We start from the raw sequence: 15,715 nt of genomic DNA on the forward strand, positions 1-15,715 counted from the left end.
ACTAAACTACGGACATCACGCACATCCATGCCCGAGGCAGGATTCGAACCTGCGACCGTAGCAGGTTCCGGACTGGAGCGCCTAGAACCGCTCGACCACAGCGGCCGGCGAAGTTGTTACCCTACACCGTGAAACGTCCCCTTAGAACAATTGTACATATGAAATGTCCACTTAGAACAATTTATACATGACTGTGCTTAACCTGACACACAATAATTTTAGCGCAACGCAATCTGACTATCAAAAATCCCTGCAAAAGAATGGCCCTGACAAACATTAAACTATACCTTTCACAAATCACTTACCTCACAAAAATCTTCGTTGCTCGAACTACTGCAATACAGCGAGTGCCACTACTGCCAGCTAAATAAAAGATACAAACTACGGAAGGCACTAACTACTGATAGTCTTAGCAAATGAAAGATTCTAATAGAGAACAAACAATGTATTTACCTCAAGATTCATAATATATACAGCACTTCATGACATTTTTCAAAACTCCGCCATCTCTCTCCCCACATCCACCACTGCTGGCGGCTCACCTCCAACTGCCCAGCGCTACGCGCTGTTCGCATCCAGCTATAGCAGTTCATGACAACAATGGCAGACAACAATGCAAACTAGCCACATACTGCACACAGCACAGCCAGTGAGTAACGTTGCCAATAAAAAACATAAACAGCAAACTTACATAAAGAAAACATAAACAGCCTACTTACATAACATAAACAGCCTACTTACAACCGTTTAAGGCGTGATAATATGTAGCATTTTGGTGTTTCCTCACTTTTGTCCATCTCTTTATGTGTGGTAGCATGAGCGGCTAAATGAGAACTATTAAAAAGTTTTTTTCGATAGCCAGCTATAGACAACGAAATTCTTCACAAAGTTTCCACTATCGTCTTGCGGAGAACGACTTTCGGCTCGGAGCAAATGTAGTCCTGCGACTCGAAGGCTTCATATCGCACCAGAAGATGCATATGACTGCGTCATGTCACCGCTTCAAGCATGCAGCAGATAGGAAACACGGACAGATATTTTATACTCTTTGGTAAATACCTGTAATAATATACTACTGGCCATTAAAATTACTACACCAAGAAGAAATGCAGATGATAAACGGGTATTCATTGGACAAATATATTATACTAGAATGTGATTACATACTGTTCTGATTATATCATTAATGTCAATACTAAAATAGAAAACACAAGGTCCATCGACCAGTGCAGTTGCAGTAACACTCTTAACTGGTATGCGATTCTTCTTGTCTCCAGATGTTGTGGCGAACTCGATGTTCTCGATCGTTTTATAAACTGTCTGTTTAGAACGGCGACGAATTCTCCTGTAAGGAATCGTCACGGGTCATAAAACATCTGAAATGTAACGTCCACTGTTCAAAGTGCCGCCAATGCGAACAAGAGGTGAACGAGACGTGTAACCAATGGCACCCCATACCATCACGCCGGGTGATACGCCAGTATGCCGATGACGAATACACGCTTCCAATGTGCGTTCACCGCGATGTTGCCAAACACGGATGCGACCATCATGAAACTGTAAACAGAACCTGGATTCATCCGAAAAAATGACGTTTTTCCATTCGTGCACACAGGTTTCCTCGTTGAGTACACCATCGCAGGCGCTCCTGTCTGTGATGCAGCGTCAAGGGTAACCGCAGCCACGGTCTCCGAGCTGATATTTTTTCACTTGTCTCCTGTGTATCATTAGTTTTCGCATTTCACTTTCAAATGATTGCATTTACTAACGAAAAGCAACGCGTTATTAATAACGGAACTTACCTCTGCGGCACCCGTGAAGGAAATTTTACTTCAGAATAATAGGCGTCCCTGAACCTTTTTCTATTCGCAGTTGTCCGTATCCATCTACACTTGACATTATCAAATTACACTGAAGAGCCAAAAAAACTGGTGCAGCTGCCTAATATCGTTAGGGCCCCCGTAAACAAGCAGAAATGCCGCAACCCTTCGTGACATGGATTCGACTAATGTCTGAAGTAGTGCTGGAAGGAACTAACACCGTGAATTCTGCAGCGCTGTCCATAAACCCGTAAGACTACGAAGGGGTGGAGATCTCTTCTGAACAGCACGTTGCGAGGCATCCCAGATATGCTCATTAATGTTCAGTTTGGTAACCAGCGGAACTGTTTAAATTCAGAAGAGCGTTCCTGGACCCACTCTGTAGCAGTTCTGGACGTGTAGGGTGCTGCATTGTCCTGTTGCAATTGCCTAAGTCCGTTGAAATGCACAATGGACATGAATGGATGCAGGTGATCAGACAGAATGCTTACGCACGTGTCAGCTGTCGGAGTCGTATCTAGATGTATCAGGGGGCCCATATCACTCCAATTGCACGCGCCCTACACCATTACAGAGCCTCCACCAGCTTGAACAGTCCTATGCTAACTTGCAGGGCCCATGGCTCCATGAGGTTGTCCCCGTAACCGTACACGTCCATCCGCTCAATAAAATTTGAAACGAGACTCGTCCAACCAGACATGTTTCCAGTCATCAACAGCAGTCCAATGTCCAATGTCGGTGTTGACGGGCCCAGGGGAGCGGGTGGGGAGGGGGGCGTAAAGCTTTGTGTCGTGCAATCATCACGGGGTATAAGAGTGGATCTTTGGCTCCGAAAGCCCATATTGATGATGTTTCGTAGAATGGTTCGCAAGCTAACACTTGTTAATGGCCCAGCATTGAAATCTGCAGCAGTCTGCGGAAGAGTTGCGCTTCTGTCACGTTTAACGATTCCCTTCAGCCGTCGTTGGTCCCCTTCTTGCATGATCTTTTCGGGCCACAGCGACGTTTTACTGGATTCGTGACATTCACGGTACACTCGTGAAATGGTCGTAAGTGAAAATCATCACTGCACCGCTATCTCGAAGATGCTGTGCCCCATCGCTCCTGCACCGACTACAACACCACGTTGAGACTCACTTAAATCTTGATAACCTGCCATTGTAGCAGTAACCGATCTAAAAACTGTGCCAGGGACTTCGTGTCTTATATAAGCGTTGCCGACCGCAGCGCCGTTTTCTGACTCTTTACGTATCTTTGCAGTTGAATACCTGTTTATTTGGAGCTTCAGTCTAATTCCATAAATGCAATGGATATTTGTGTTATTGCAATAACTGGTACAGTTTTCCATGAAACAGCTGAAAATTCCTTCCGGCATAAAGCCAAACTGTAAGGCAAGAACAAGCCTTGTTAATGATATTGTGGAAAGAGTTCGAAAAGAATATAATTATTACGCTTCCGAGGCAAGCAACAACGGATGGTTGTGAAAATTGCAGCACCATCAGTCTAACATCTTATGAGAAAAAAAATAATCATGAGAACTGTTTGTTGAAGAACGGAACGTGTAGTGATACAGCGCCTATAATGTACCAGAATGAATTTTACCTCATCAGCAAAATACGATGACGTATCTAATATAATCCATTTTTATGGTTGTTAATGAATTTTATGTTACACTACTGGCCATTAAAATTGCTACACCACGAAGATAACGTGCTACAGACGCGAAATTTAACCGACACGAAGAAGATGCTGTGATATGCAAATGATTAGCTTTTCAGAGCATTCACACTAGGTTGGCGCCGGTGGCGACACCTACAACTTGCTGACATGAGGAAAGTTTCCAACCGATTTCTCATACACAAACAGCAGTTGACCGGCGTTGCCTGGTGAAACGTTGTTGTGATGCCATGACGTTTCCGACTTTGATAAAGGTCCGATTGTAGCCTATCGCGATTGCGGTTTATCGTATCGCGATATTGCTGCTCGCGTTGGTCGAGATCCAATTACTGTCAGCAGAATGTGGAATCGGTGGGATCAGGAGGGTAATACGGAACGCAGTGCTGGATCCCATCGGCCTCGTATCACTAGCAGTCGGGATGACAAGCATCTTATCCGCATGGCTGTAAAGGATCGTGCAGCCACGTCTCGATCCCTGAGTCAAAAGATGAGGACGTTTCCAACACAACAACGATCTGCACGAACAGTTCGACGACGTTTGCAGCAGCATGGACATCAAGGTGTTACTTCATGGATGAGACACAGGAGACAAGTGAAAAAATATGAGAATCAAAGTGTTACTTCATAGATGTTACTGCTAGGGGAGAAAGAGTTTTCTATGAAACCCTAGGATTACTGCTAGCGTTGTTTCGTGGTAAGCGGCCCCTGGACGGTCCAGCCTTCACTGAGCTGCTAGCATACACTCTCTCCCAGGTTATTCCGGCTGCACAGCCTCTCACGTGAGATCGGCTATGCAAATGCAATTAACATGCAGGTGTTCACGAGGCCGTAACACCGAGTAAGCAAGCAAACAAGCTATCCTCTGGCTGTATCCACAAGCCACGTGCTACTCAGGGCAGTGAACTGCGAAGGACGCTGCTCACAACACGGCAGCCTACGTTTCTTGGTGCGTTAGTCGATAGTCAAGATGTAATTCTTTGAAATAAGGAAGATTCATCAGAAAAGTAGTATATATATGTCTCTAAGAGACTAGGGAACTTCTCCGCGTGTTTCCGAAACGATATCTTAGATGTCATTTCTATTCTCAGTGAAAGTGAGGAAGAATCACATGTGTTGTTGACTGACTAAAGTGAACACAGGATGTGGACGGAGAGTGAACCAAAAAAGATAAAGGTAATGAGAAATTGCACAAATTAAATTGACGGTAAACTTAACATCGAAATTGTGGAACACGTAGAAGCCGGAATAAAGAAATTCTGCTAGCGTGGAAGGAAAATAACTTATAACGGGCGAATCAAAGAAGCAAACTAGGTACAGGAAAAGAGATCATTCCTGCCCAAAAGATATCTCCTGTCATCAAACATTGACTTTAATTTGAGAAAGGAATTACTGAGAATTTACGCCTGGAGGACATAATTGTATGGAAGTGGGAAAACCGAAAAAGAAGAGAGGCAGTCGTAGCAGACCGCTTCAAACCAGATAGAAGAGTGATGATCCAAAAAACAATTTTATATTATCGTTAGATCACACTTCGCCACTATTTACGTCTAAGCATTTATTGAAACAGATATTGTAGACTAACACATTGCATTACCATTGACGATACCGTTTACTGTTATTTTCATTTTGACTCTCGTAATTACCATCACCATCTTTATCATTACTTCAATGTCGTAGATCTTATCAGCTGTTCCGATCCGTGCCGAGCAAAACTGTGAGGGACGGGAAAAACCCACCGTGGTACAACAACAAAGTTAGGAAACTACTGCGAAAGCAAAGAGGGCTTCACTCCAAGTTTAAACGCAGCCAAAACCTCTCAGACAAACAGAAGCTAAACGATGTCAAAGTTAGCGTAAGGAGGGCTATGCGTGAAGCGTTCAGTGAATTCGAAAGTAAAATACTAGGTACCGACTTGACAGAAAATCCTAGGAAGTTCTGGTCTTACGTTAAATCAGTAAGTGGCTCGAAACATCATGTCCAGACACTCCGGGATGATGATGGCATTGAAACAGAGGATGACAAGCGTAAAACTGAAATACTAAACACCTTTTTCCAAAGCTGTTTCACAGAGGAAGACCGCACTGCAGTTCCTTCTCTAAATCCTCGCACCAACGAAAAAATGGCTGACATTGAAATAAGTGTCCAAGGAATAGAAAAGCAACTGGAATCACTCAACAGAGGAAAGTCCACTGGACCTGACGGGATACCAATTCGATTCTACACAGAGTACGCAAAAGAACTTGCCCCCCTTCTAACAGCCGTGTACCGCAAGTCTCTAGTGGAACAGAAGGTTCCAAATGATTGGAAAAGAGCACAGGTAGTCCCAGTCTTCAAGAAGGGTCGTCGAGCAGATGCGCAAAACTATAGACCTATCTCTCTGACGTCGATCTGTTGTAGAATTTTAGAACATGTCTTTTGCTCGAGTATCATGTCGTTTTTGGAAACTCAGAATCTACTATGTAGGAATCAACATGGATTCCGGAAACAGCGATCGTGTGAAACCCAACTCGCTTTATTTGTTCATGAGACCCAGAAAATATTAGATACAGGCTCCCAGGTAGATGCCATTTTCCTTGACTTCCGGAAGGCGTTCGATACAGTTCCGCACTGTCGCCTGATAAACAAAGTAAGAGCCTACGGAATATCAGACCAGCTGTGTGGCTGGATTGAAGAGTTTTTAGCAAACAGAACACAGCATGTTGTTCTCAATGGAGAGACATCTACAGACGTTAAAGTAACCTCTGGCGTGCCACAGGGGAGTGTTATGGGACCATTGCTTTTCACAATATATATAAATGACCTAGTAGATAGTGTCGGAAGTTCCATTCGGCTTTTCGCGGATGATGCTGTAGTATACAGAGAAGTTGCAGCATTAGAAAATTGTAGCGAAATGCAGGAAGATCTGCAGCGGATAGGCACTTGGTGCAGGGAGTGGCAACTGACCCTTAACATAGACAAATGTAATGTATTGCGAATACATAGAAAGAAGGATCCTTTATTGTATGATTATATGATAGCGGAACAAACACTGGTAGCAGTTACTTCTGTAAAATATCTGGGAGTATGCGTGCGGAACGATTTGAAGTGGAATGATCATATAAAATTAATTGTTGGTAAGGCGGGTACCAGGTTGAGATTCATTGGGAGAGTCCTTAGAAAATGTAGTCCATCAACAAAGGAGGTGGCTTACAAAACACTCGTTCGACCTATACTTGAGTATTGCTCATCAGTGTGGGATCCGTACCAGATCGGGTTGACGGAGGAGATAGAGAAGATCCAAAGAAGAGCGGCGCGTTTCGTCACAGGGTTATTTGGTAACCGTGATAGCGTTACGGAGATGTTTAACAAACTCAAGTGGCAGACCCTGCAAGAGAGGCGCTCTGCATCGCGGTGTAGCTTGCTCGCCAGGTTTCGAGAGGGTGCGTTTCTGGATGAGGTATCGAATATATTGCTTCCCCCTACTTATACCTCCCGAGGAGATCACGAATGTAAAATTAGAGAGATTAGAGCGCGCACAGAGGCTTTCAGACAGTCGTTCTTCCCGCGAACCATACGCGACTGGAACAGGAAAGGGAGATAATGACAGTGGCACGTAAAGTGCCCTCCGCCACACACCGTTGGGTGGCTTGCGGAGTATAAATGTAGATGTAGATGTAGACGTAGGCTCATTCCTGAGTAGGCTCATTACTGCGAAGGCCGTCCGATGTTTACTCTGCGCTTCGGTTTGATTTTACCAGTCTGACTGGTATTATTTTGGCTTCTTAATCTTTCAGCGTGAACATATTCGCACACATTCTTCCTTACATTAAGCATTTTGTCTTAGTTCTAGTTTTACATTCATTTCTTTGTGAATATCTTCGGTGTGGAGTCTATCCAGCCTTGAACGAACCTTCACGTACGTCAGAAAATCTATTTATGTGGTTAATATTGAAAAAAAGTCCCTGGTTGCTCAGTGTTCTTTATTGGTTCAAAAACGACGTGTAGGGCATCATCAGATTATCTCGTACGGAGTTCGTCATCTGTCATAGCAGCGTAATATATGACCACTAATCTGGTGTGACTGATGGCCCACATCGTACGAGATACTCTGATGATGCACTACCCGGATGAAACTTGTTTTTGAACCAATAAAGAACACTGTGCAATCCGGGACTGTTTTTTTTAATATAAATCACAAAATAAGATTGCCGTACCACCGCGCCACAATGGATTGGAATAAATTTATGTTGCTTATCTTCCACTTCTTCACCTCCCTCTCACATTCCATGTCTCGTTTACGCAGCTAAAATACAAGACAATAAATAATACCCACTGTAGACTCTGCTGCTGTGTCTAAAATTCTGAATGAGGTTCTGCACTCTGCTACAAAGGTTTTTAGCAAGTTGGTTTGGACTTATAAGAAATTGGAAAAAATCTGCATTTTGACAAGCTAATGATGTAACTCTTCTACATTCTACCTATTAGATACAACTAAAATCTGCAGTAGCAACATAAAAGTTAAATGACTTGAGGCTTTCTGGTTGTTACAAACTTATTGGCTCGGCGGCACTTTAGCGGCTTGCTAATTGTCGAGGATGATTGTTTTGGTGGTCCAGGTGTTATTGTGTGTAGAGAGATAATGCAGCGCGGGTGTACTGGCCTCCAGACGTTTGAACACGGAACACTTATCTGAAAACGTTATTGTGACGCTGAACTCCATACCCATCCGTGTCTTTCCGAGGGTGCATTCTGTCCGGACATAGCTTTTGTGGATGACAATGCGCGACCGCCTCGAGCGGCGCAGAGGAGGAGCCTTTGGAACGAGAAGATATACGGCGAATGGGCTGGCTTGCCTGTTACGCCGACCTGTTTCGATTGAGCACTTATGGGATGCGTTGGGGAAACGTATTGCAGCGTGTCCACATACTCCAATGGCTATTCGGCAGTCGCCAATCGCTCTGGTGGAGGAACGGTTCAAATGGTTCTGAGCACTATGGGATTTAACATCTGAGGTCATCAGTCCCCTAGAACGTAGAACTACTTAAACCTAACTAACCTAAGGACATCACACACACCCATGCCCGAGGCAGGATTCGAACCTGCGACCGTAGCAGCAGCGCGGTTCCGGACTTCAGCGCCTAGAACCTGACCTCATTTCCTCACACTCCCCTTACCAACCTTGTGGCCCAGATGGAAACACGTTACGGAGTATGCTTTGCCGACCGTGATAATCTCGCATCCTATTAAGTGCCATGTCCCGCCTTTTGTAATGTTCAGGGACCATATCAAATCACGATGACTTCAGCGCAACTATTACTATTCAATAAAAGTGTCATTTCTATTTGTCTCTTTGCGCTTTTCTATTTCTTTCAGTAACCTTGTGTTCTGTGTCTTAACAGTATAATGTATTTCATGAACGGTTACGCGTATCGAAACGCGGTTTCCGGCAAATGCAACAGAGTCGAGGGCACATAGGTTTGTTTAGTGTTTTTAGCACTGGTATCAGCAGAGATACTGAAATACACTACTATCCATTAAAATTGCTACACCACGAAGATGACGTGCTACAAACGCGAAATTTAATCCACAGGAAAAAGATTCTGTGATATGCAAATGATTAGCTTTTCAGAGCATTCACACAAGGTTGGCACCGGTGGGGACACCTACAACGTGCTGACATGAGGAAAATTTCCAACCGATTTCTCATACACAAACTGCAGTTGATCGGCGTTGCCTGGTGAAACGTTGTTGTGATGCCTCGTGTAAGGAGGATTTATGTGTACCATCACGTTTCGACTTTGATAACGGTCGGATTGTAGCCTATCGCGATTGCGGTTTATCGTATCGCGATATTGCTGCTCGCGTTGGTCGAGATCCAATTACTTTTAGCAGAATATGGAATCGGTGGGATCAGGAGGGTAATATGGAACGCCGTGCTGGATCCCAACGGCCTCGTATCACTAGCAGTCGAGATGACAGGCATCTTATCCGCATGGCTGTAACGGATCGTGCAGCCACGTCTCGATCCGTGAGTCAACAGATGGGGACGTTACCAACACAACAACGATCTGCACGAACAGTTCGACGACGTTTGCAGCAGCATGGACAATCAGCTCGAAGACCATGGCTGCGGTTACCCTTGAAGCCGCATAACAGACAGGAGCGCCTGCGATGGTGTACTCAACGACGAACCTGGGTGCACATGTGGCAAAACGTCATTTTTTCGGATGAATCCAGGTTCTGTTTACAGCATCATGATGGTCGCATCCGTGTTTGGCGACATCGCGGTGAACGCACATTGGAAGCGTGTATTCGTCATCCCCATACTGGCGTATCACCTGGCGTGATGGTATGGGGTGCAATTGGTTACACGTCTCGGTCACCTCTTGTTCCCATTAACGGCACTTTGAACAGTGGACGTTACATTCCAGATGTGTTACGACCCGTGGCTCTACCCTTCATTCAATCCCTGCGAAACCCTACATTTCAGCAGGATAATGCACGACCGCATGTTGCAGATCCTGTACGGGCCTTTCTGGATACAGAAAATGTTCGACTGCTGCCCTGGCCAGCACATTCTCCAGATCTCTCACCAATTGAAAACGTCTTGTCAATGGTGGCCGAGCAACTGGCTCGTCACAATGCGCCAGTCACTACTCTTGATGAACTGTGGTATCGTGTTGAAAAAAAAATGGCTCTGAGCACTATGGGACTTAACATCCGTGGTCATCATGTAAGTAGGCTGTTTAGGTTTTTTATATTGGTAACTCCACGTAGCGCTCTGATGAAAATCACTGGCTGTGCTGTGTGCAGTCTGTGGCTAGTTTGCATTGTTGTCTGCCATTGTAGTGTTGGGCAGCTGGATGTGAACAGCGCGTAGCGAGCGTTACGCAGTTGGAGGTGAGCCGCCAGCAGTGGTGGATGTGGGGAGAGAAAGGGCGGAATTTTGAAATTTGTAAGACTGGATGTCATGAACTGCTATATATATTATGACTTTTGATGACTATTAAGGTAAATACATTGTTTGTTCTCTATTAAAATCTTTGATTTGCTAACTATACCTATTAGTAGTTAGTGCCTTCAGTAGTTTGAATCTTTTATTTAGCTGGCAGTATTGGCGCTCGCTGTATTGCAATAGTTCGAGTAACGAAGATTTTTGGTGAGGTAAGTGATTTGTGAAACGTATAGGTTAATGTTAGTCAGGGCCATTCTTTTGTAGGGATTTTTGAAAGTCAGATTGCATTGCGCTAAAAATATTGTGTGTCAGTTTAAGGACAGTCATGTATAAGTGTTCAAAGGGGACGTTTCAATCAGTCCCCTAGAACTTAGAACTACTTAAACCTAACTAACCTAAGGACATCACACACATCCATGCCCGAGGCAGGATTCGAACCTGCGACCGTAGCGGTCACGCGGTTCCAGACTGAAGCGCCTAGAACCGCACTGCCACACCGGCCGGCATCGTGTTGAAGCTGCATGGGCAGCTGTACCTGTACACGCCATCCAAGCTCTGACTCAATGCCCAGGCGTATCAAGGCCGTTATTACGGCCGGAGGTGGTTGTTCTGTTTACTGATTTCTCAGGATCTATGCACCCAAATTGCGTGATAATGTAATCACATGTCAGTTCTAGTATAATATATTTGTCCAATGAATACCCGTTTATCATCTGCATTTCTTCTTGGTGTATCAATTTTAATGGCCAGTTGTGTAGGTAGGTTTTTAAAAAATGGAACCGTATACTCTTTATAACTACATTCGATAGCTCCTGAGAAGAAAATTACAGCGATATTGCTTTTGTTACTGGTGATGTTGAAGCCTACCACAAAAAAAATCGAAAAATGCCCTAGAAAGCGAGAGAACGGTGCTCGGAAGAGTCTGCCTAGCAAGCGTCTCGGTTCAGTCTGCGTAGTTGTACACCGTGAGGTCGTCCTGCGCTACGAGAATAAAGCTTTATTTCCCCTTGAACCAAGTTACTGTCTACACGTAAGTTCACCTACGAATGTCGTATATGGAAATACGACATAGGGTAGAATCTAGAGTATTAAAAAAGATTTATGAAAACTAGTTCACATTTGTGCATCGTCCCAGTTTTACGTGAGCTGAAACCGAAAAATCAACTGTTCGTTCTTCAAAAATAAAGAGGTCTGATACGCTGTTAAAAGCAGCTACCGTATTAAATATTTAAATGTTAGAAGGAAGATTTGACCAATCTTTTTCTGTACGTGGCTGTGTGCTTCTTAGAGGTAAAATACATGCTGTCTGACAACTGTTTATACCTGCACTGCTCTAAATTATATTATATGGGATACATACATTGAACTTAACATTTTATAAAGAATACTTTGGTGACCATCTGTACACCGCAAAATAAATATACTTCTTAACGAAAGATCGTTTTAATGTTGAACGCATGCGCGTAATGACAGTGTCACCAGCTACTTACAATACACGCTGTCGACTTACATGACATTGCAGTAGAATCTAGTACACAATTAAATGAAATAAATCATTTACTAACCATGTTTTCGTAACCACAAATATCACATAACATAAATTTCGTTTTCCAAAATAATAACTTTATCATTTTTAAGCATCTGTTCAAAATTGTTGACCCAGGATCGAAAGGCACATGTTCAATCGCCGTTCGAAAGAACTATGAACGGATCTAATTACACTGGGTGACACGATAGAGCAAGCACTGCCGATTCGACGACACATATCGTCTGGTGTAGTTGGGGCTTCGTCATGAGACTGCATCTTTGAGTGCTTCCCACAGAAAGAAATCAAGAGGAGTGGAATCGGGGCACCTCGCAGGCCGTTTTTCAATAGAATTTCGTCGTGTCGAACGTTCAGGAAAGTTCTCATTCAGTATTTGCACAGTGGTACCTCTTCTAGAAGAACCGTCAGAATGTTTGTCAGAAAGTATGCGTAAGAATGTTCATGTAGAGCGCCTGAGATGAAGTAAGGTCCCATCACGTAATAAACCATTGTAACATCACAACAGGTGTCGTTACATGATTAAAATTAGTGCTATAACAAATCTTCATACTATCTGATATACAAAATCAGAATTAAATCTTTTAGGCAACTAATTAACTGTGAAATAATCCCAGCCCCAACAACAGCATGCCTGTAGAAGTAATATGGGTCGACATATTTTCTTTTTCATTCTTATGTGCACGTACTGTGTCGTTATTTCCGTGTTTTTCACCCTTCCTTAAAGTGTGTGGTCATGTGTGACTGATTTGAATGTAGTAGCAGACGAACCAGAGACGTGGTGGGTTTCTTAATCTTCTACCAACCTAAACGGTGTCTGTGGAAGGCGGAGAGCAGAAACAGGAGGGTTTAGCCAAAGAGGTGTAAAGGTAAACGTTTTCCATCCGAGGTTGGTCATGGGTCTCCCCCACCACCTAGGGCTGCTCGGGAGAGCTCCGCGTGACAGTTACTTATTTGTTACTTATTTGTTAAACTCAATTTTTCTCGTACCTATTTTTGCAATGATCATTTAGCTACCGGTTATAAATTTTAGTCCAATTAATCGGGTGCAGAATAATGTGATTTCCGTTAGGTGCGACCACGTGGTCTATACATTCAAATCTCAACCCAAACCTTAAAAGTTACAGCTTGCCTTCTTATTTTTATTTGTGGTGAAAATTTTTAAATTATAAAAAAAACTGTATCGAGTGTGCATTTTGCAAGATGAGTCGATTTGTTTCCAAGTGCTTCACGCTAGAAATATGCCGCCACCAAATCCAGCTACGAGTTGTATACAATTCTTCTGACTAAAAATGCTGTTGACAAAAGCCTGCCCGTATGAATTTAGTGCATCTGAATGTCTGTGTTTTAAAAACAGAGCAGTGACCATGTGCTCCCCAGATCTTCCCATCCATACAGGACTATGCAGATTAAAGCCAACGCAGCTTGTAATTGTCAAGTGAGAAAGACATAGGATCCCTCATAAAAATATCAAGAGTGTTTATCCATCTGTTAAATGCAAAAAGATTACTGTTAAAATGCAAAAGATTGATCGAAAATAAAGATCTTGTCGTTTGAAGCCAATTTTCGTTATCGCTAATTTATTTCTCAATATGCCGGAAAAGAGTGTCATATTAGTAGCATTTGACGAATACGCTCCCCAGATCTAAAGCTCTTGGCACAAGATTAGTTCACAGCACGTAGTTTTCTCTGACTGCCCCCAAAAATATTGTTGCGTTATACGTTGCGGCCTAATAATATCCACAGGTGAAAAGGAACACGCAGAAATAATAAATTCAATCGGTATAAAAATTGTTCTGAAAACTTATGTGGGCCTAAACCTTAATCAAATAACGGGCAAAATAATCAGAGAAGGCTACGTCACCAAAAAATAAGAATGTGCCCAAGATGTTCTATCACAGCAGTCTCGAATAAAAAGAGTAAAAGAAATTCCTGCGAGCAAAAATAAGCTGATGTAGTGACAGATGGTAGGGATGGAAATTCTGTCGATGGAGGATGCGAAAGAGAGTCGTCTTGCTGATTCCACATTCCTTAGCAATATGTCTCATACCACTGTGCGGATTTATTAGCAGCGTAGCCAAATCAGCTGTTTCTTGTTCCATGTCTACTGCATTCTTATTTCGTGTCGTGTTTTTGACTTTCAATATCCTGTCCTCACTAGCGTCTTCATAATTCTCGCAATTACTTGGAGCGTCAGACATTGGCTATCAGGATAGATAGCCTCATAGCTCTGTACTGTTTTTACGGCATTCCGTTTACATTCAGCATATGAAAGTAGGATACAGAAGTTTCTCTCATTGGTCTAAATGTCTGCACGCAACGAATGTTGGAGTATAAATTAGCAGCCGTACGTGCAAGCAAGTAAACAGATAAAAATGTTGACAGTCGGCCGGAGTGGCCGAGTGGTTCTAGGCGCTACAGTCTGGAACCGTGCGACCGCTACGGTCGCAGGTTCGAATCCTGCCTCTGGCATGGATGTGTGTGATTTCCTTAGGTTAGTTAGGTTTAAGAAGTTCTAAGTTCTAGGGCACTGATGACCTCAGAAGTTAAGTCCCATAGTTCTCAGAGCCATCTGAATCATTTTTTTATGTTGACATTCTGACCCAACGTAGCACGAGAGCTTTGCTTGGCTCTGTTAGCACTGCTAACACCGATTCCGGCCACCGTGATCTCACATTCTAGGACATTTCTCGAATTTTTTACGACAGGTTTCAAGGTCCACATTAACAAACACTGTATCGCTGTAACTGTCTTCTCAAGAGCTATCGAATGCTGTTATAAAAAGTATACAGTTTCATTTTAGAAAACGTAACTTGTTCATTATTTCTGTTGATAAAAACATTAACAAAAAAATACTTGCAATTCGACGCTCTAACAGTAGCCGAAAACCGAGTTTCGGTATGTGTAACCATTCACGGAACAAAAGGAATAAGGGGCGTTACGTATTATGTGACTCACGCTGTACATATACCATGGTTCCTTACCTCAGATTGACAGATTTACCCTCCTCCATCATCGCTGAAAGTTTTAACATCATCATAGAATAAAGCTACTATGATCTGTGCAGAGAAAGAGAAAGAGAGAGGGAGAGATAGAGGGAGGTGGTTTAATATTTCTGGCTTTGCAGCCATCATACCGGAAGCTCTTTTTACAGCAGTTGAGAAGGCAGCTGTGACAAGATAACGTAAGGTGGTCTGAGGTACCGATGACAAATGGTTTGTTCGGTACGGGTATCGTAAGAAAGACAGCCTAAATTGTGGTCCTCCTCCGCGATTGCCTGCTGCCTTCGGAAATTGCGCGCCAAAATGGTAATCTTATATTATTAAAATTTGAAAAATTAAACAGCGTATTTACTTGAATTCCAAATTAAAGCATCTCTCAATATCGTGCTATCATTCCGTTATTTCACAAGTATTAATAACCAGCAGAATAATAAGCAACTGAAAAACGAAAAGGCAGACGAAGCACTTCGGTGATCTTCGGGTCGCGCCTGACTTAGATGGGCGGACAATGTGGTCCGGCTGTAAGATCAGGGCTAGTTCGACAGTCTCGGAGGAAGGACATGTTGTCGGCCGCGGTATCAGTTAAGACTTAGTTAGCGATGTCTAGTGTGTAAATCAGAGCTGTTCGTCAGTGTTGGTAGATACACCTGTAGTCTGCCGCTGTCAGTGTTAGGTTAAGACTTTATTAGCAATATATGGTAATTTGGACATATCGTTGAGAACACTGTGATAGTATTTA

This window comes from Schistocerca cancellata, chromosome 1 (assembly GCF_023864275.1).
Source record: "Schistocerca cancellata isolate TAMUIC-IGC-003103 chromosome 1, iqSchCanc2.1, whole genome shotgun sequence".
Lineage (NCBI taxonomy): Eukaryota > Metazoa > Arthropoda > Insecta > Orthoptera > Acrididae > Schistocerca > Schistocerca cancellata.